Source organism: Vombatus ursinus, unplaced genomic scaffold, assembly GCF_900497805.2.
Source record: "Vombatus ursinus unplaced genomic scaffold, bare-nosed wombat genome assembly UNPS02014809.1, whole genome shotgun sequence".
NCBI lineage: Eukaryota > Metazoa > Chordata > Mammalia > Diprotodontia > Vombatidae > Vombatus > Vombatus ursinus.
The window spans coordinates 11409989-11415282 of record NW_020954587.1 but is presented as its reverse complement, the minus strand read 5'-3'; positions in this window follow the sequence as shown (position 1 = coordinate 11415282).

Here is a 5294-nt window from a genome sequence, read left to right as displayed (position 1 = left end):
AAGGAAGGAAGGAAGAAAGAAAGAAAGAAAGAAAGAAAGAAAGAAAGAAAGAAAGAAAGAAAGAAAGAAAGGAAGGAAGGAAGAAAGGAAGGAAGAAAGAAAGAGAGGAAGAGAGGAAGAAAAGAAAGAGAGAGGAAGAGAGGGAGGGAGGAAGGAAAGAAGGAAGGAAGGAAGAAAGGAAAGAAGGAAGGAAGGAAGGAAGGAAGAAAGAAAGAAAGAAAGAAAGAAAGAGAAAGGAAGGAAGAAAAGAGAGAGGGATAGAGGAAGGAAGGAAGGAAGAAAGGAAGGAAGGAAGGAAGAGAGAGAGAGAGAGAGAGAGAGAGAGGGAGTTAGGGGATACCCAGAATAGAGCATGATGGTCTGTTGAGTTGAAACTCACCATAGCTGCTAATGGAAAATGGAGAGTTGGTACTCTGTCCAATATACTATAAGAAACATACCAACTCTTACTTTACCTTATTTAAAGAAAGGATTTGTGGAGCTAAAAAGACCCTGGTGCAAAAGTGATTACTATGTCTGTTGATGGCCCTGCTAGAATCTGTCACTGTCAGAGAACAGGTTATACCTGAAAGGAAACTTATAGAAAACTGAGCTCAACTCCCATCTACAGATGATGAAAATGTAGCACAGAGTTGAGAAGTTACTTGCTTAAGGTTAAACCATGGTTGATTAGACTGAAACTAGATCCTGAGTCTCCTGGTAAGGCCCCTAAGGTTTTTTAGATTGTAATCTAGATACAAAGTGAATCATAAATGAATGAAAAAAGCAGGAAACCATTCAAGAAACATCCCCATTTGGTGCAAGGACCAGAATACATGGGTATATGAGAATAACTAGGGGAAAAAATAATTTGAGATTTCTGAATCTCAATTTCCTAGTCACAGAATATGTGGCTGGTGCAGTAGATATAGTGCAAGGCCTGGAGTCGAAAAGTAAAGAATCATTTTTCTTTTAAAAGAAAGAGAACAAAAAGAATTCCACAAAACGAACACATCAGCTCAGTCTGTCAGCATGTATGATATTCCACAAGATAGAGCAGCTAGGTGGCACCATAGTGCACAGAGCGCTGGGCCTGAAGTCAGGAAGACACATCTCCCTGAGTTCAACTCTAGCCGTGGACACTTACTGGGCAAGTCACTCGACCTTGTTTGCCTCAATTTCTTCATCTATAAAATGAGCTGGAGAAGGAAATGGCAAATCAGTGTCTTTCCCAAGAAAACCCCAAATGGGGTCAGGAAGTGTGGGACGTGCCTGAAATAACTGAACAGCAAAATAGTATCCTACATCTTCGAAGAAGAGAGGTGCATTTTCTCAACTCCTCTCTAGGGCCATTATAATTATTTTCACTTTTCTTTTTTCATTCTTTCCATTTATATTGTTGTAATCATTATGTATATTGTTCTCCTCATTCTGCATCAGTACACATCTTCCCACACTTCTGCAAAGACTTCATAATCATTGTTTCTTATGGTGTATTAAACAATAGCATTTTTTTTCAAGCAGGCACAATTGTATAAACCACAGCCTTAATTTCTGGTTAAGAAAGCAGACCTGAACACTTCCCTTGCTTTAAAAACAAAATCAAAAGTACCTTTGAGCATTTAGAAACGTTTTTTTATTCCTTTAACTATAATCTCCCTCTCAATTAGTAGGAGCAATAATATTTTAAAGTTATATGAGAATGGCAAGCAGTTTGGTTTGCTGGAACATTTAAGGGTACTGGGTACCATTCCAAGACCAGCCTGACTAAGGTCTGTGCCATATATCACATAAAGACACAGCTCATGGCGGGTGTAGACCACATAACTCACAGTTCCCAGCTTAGAGTCTTCTGCACACAGAGACATGTTTGCCATAGGCTGGCACATAAGGGCCACATATTTTCAGAGCTGACTTATTGAACAAGTGCTGTGGTAAGCTGGATAATTTTTGTTCGGCCAAAGAGAGAGAGGCATTTGAGAGGTCCTTGCTGTGCAAGACAACAGAGTCATCGTGGCTGGCAGGCCCCACACACTTAACGCTGGGGCCCTGCCACCTTGCCACCAGGGAAATTAGATGTCTCATTTTGCACATCATTCAAGACATGAGTCACTCCATGGGTTTGCAAAGGAGGAGGAGAGAGGGAGGGCCATCTGCTAGCCATGAACAGATGACAAATACTCTGCATTGAGAATTTCAATGTGCAGTTACTTCCCAAATTATAAGTCAACACATTTTGTAACCTTTTTTTTTATCAGATTGTGTGCCTAAATGATGGAGATGTTATTTTTTAAAAGCATTAATACATTTTTGAAAGCACCTTATTCCCGGTTCATTGTTGTAGCTACTACAAACAAGTCTTCTAAAATGACTAGAGCAAAACTACAGCTCTGATGATGCCTGGCTCAGGACCATAGTTCAACCCAACATTATCTCACCAAAGTTCTTGTTTCACTGGTGTGCCTGCAGAGCCCCACAGCGACCACCACTGGCTACTGACATGAATCCTGGAGCTCCTGTCATCACCACCTGCAGCAACAGTTCAAGGTGAACCCCAAGCATTTATTAAGCATTTGCTGTATGCAAAGCTATGGTGGGGGGGAGCCTAGGGTACAAAATAATAATAACAATAGCTGACACTTATACAATGCTGTAGGGTTTGCAAAAGCACTTTACATGCAGAAACAAAATAGAAGACAGAGTTAATTATATTGTTATATAACTTCCTTCCCTTGTTAGTAGAAAGACAAAGCAGGCAGATGATGTGCAGTACAATGGAAAGAATCAGAAAACCTCAATTAAACTCTTGGCTCTAGCCTCTCTGAGCTTTTATTTCTTCATTTACAAAATGAGCATATTTTTAATTAAACTACCAGTCTCACAGGATTGTTGTAAGGGAAGCAGCTGTGTACTCTTTGTCAGGGGTGGGTAACCTGCAGCCTCGAGGCCATATGTGGACCTCTAGGTCCTCAAGTGCCACCCTTTGACTGAATCCAAACTTCACAAAACAAATCCTTTTATTAAGGGGGTTTTGGAAAGGCTTCCTGTAGAACATGGGATTTTGGTTAGGACTTAAAGGAAGCCAGGGAAGGCAGCTTTGTGGAGTGGGAAGATTCCCCGGTTTAGAATCAGAAGACCTAGGCTCAGATCTTGGCATTATTACCCACTAACTGTGGGTGTGATCCTAGAAAAGTCACTTTTCATTTCTGGGTTTCAATTTCTCATTTGTAAAATGGAAGGGATGAGTGGGGTTGATCTGGGTGATTTCTACTTTTAAAATCCTATAATATGTCCATCTGTTGTTTTACGGATGGTAGCCCAATTGATAGAGCATTGGACTTGGAGTTACAAAGATCTGAGTTCAAATCCAAGCACAGACACTTACTAGCTGTATGACCCAGAGCAAGCCATACAACTCCAGTTTGTTTCAGTTTTCTCATTAGTAAAAATGACATTCAAAGCCCTTTATAACCTAGCGCCCTACTACCTTCCCAGTCTTTCTATGCCTCATTCTCCAATATATGTTCTTTGATTCAGTGACACTGAACAGCTTCCTAGCTGTTTCGAGAAGGAGACTTTTCTGTCTCTTGCCTCTGGACATTTTCTCTGGCCATCCTCCATACTTGGAATGTTCTCCCTCCTCATCTCCACTGGTTGACTTCTCTGGCTTCCTTTAAGTCCTAACCAAAATCCCATGTTCTACAGGAAACCTTTCCAAAACCCCCTTAATTCTAGTGCCTTCCCTCTGTTAACTATTTAACTCTATTAACTGTTAACTCTATTTCCTATTTATCTTATGTAAAGCCTGCTTTGTGTGTGTATACATACATATATAAATACATATATATATATATAAATACATATATGTATATTTGCTTTTTATCTGTCCCATTAGGTTGTAAGTTTCTTGAGAGCAAGGACTATCTTTTGTCACTTTTTGTATCCCTAGTGCTTAGTATGGTGTTTTACATGTTGATTGATGGATTGATTAAATAGAAAGAATATAATAATAGCACCTATCCCCAGAGGCTGTTGTGAGGATCAGATCTTAAGATATTTGTAAAGTGCTTTGCAAACCCAAAAGTATCACATAAATGCTGCTAGCTCTTATTATTATTCGCTAGTAAGATGCAATACCAAAATGAGTTCTTTTGATTGCAGATACAGTGTTCTTTCCATTATATCATGCATTTCTCATTTTGTTTTTGACAGGGAATTGGGGAAGTAAAGAAGGAAGGTCCAGACCTGTGATTGCATCCATGTAGGGAATTTCTATTATAGAAACTCCCTTCCGTCAAGATAAATCAGCAGCTTATCTGTATCTGGGGATGTACCAGAGCCAAATCAGTGAGCTTGCTGATTATTAAATTTTCAGTGTGATCATTTACAGAAATTAGCAAACAGCTATAAATCAGGTCTTGATTTATTGTTCATTTGATTGTCAAGACATAAGAAAGTGATGGAGGAAAATGTTAATAATGCATATTGAACTTAAAAGTTTGTCCATGTATATCTCTCCCCTTCATGAGTGGATTGTTAAACATTTAAGAGCCATCCCTGTTTGTAACTTATAGTATTAGAGAGTTACCTGAGCACCGAGAAGTCAAGTGACTTGCCCCAGTAATATGTTGTTCATCTTTTGTTTTCAAAGAGGACCAATGACTTCCTGGAGTGATGTCTTGACTCATAATATGAATTGGATTTAATTGAGGCCAAGCTGCACAAAGTTGTTAGCCTCACTCTCTCTGCCTGTCGTCAAAATCCAATGGCAGGACAAAAGTCAGGAGAATTGGTGATGGCCTAGGATGCAGTGGATGACCTTGGCATCTTCGATGTCTGACCAAGCTCTAAATGCTCCACAGAACCTGCTTTCAGCCTCCTTCATGGCCATAGTTACAAATTGTTCTCATCTGCTCGTTTTTCTGGGGAAAGTCTTCACCTGCTTGGGGCAGACAACCCTCTAACTCATTGACATGTTTGAAACCTGTTGGTTACCCTCAACCTGGTTTAGCCCATCTGCCAAGACGGTTTTACCGGAGTGTGGCTGCTGCTCATGCTACACTTTCTTGGAGCCACAGGTGAGAGTTGGCTAACAGGTGGACTCCAAAGGTGGATAAGCAGCCCTCACACTTAGATGCTAGTCCTCCCTGAACAACCCATTCACTTCCATACATGTGAGATTGGCAGACTTCAAAACAGGCCCTCCTGACTACAAGTCTAGACCCCCTATCTAGTATGCCAGTCTTCTCATCAGACCTCTCAAATACTCATGAAATGACTTTGGAACAAATGAAACTCAAGTAGGGGAGGAAAAG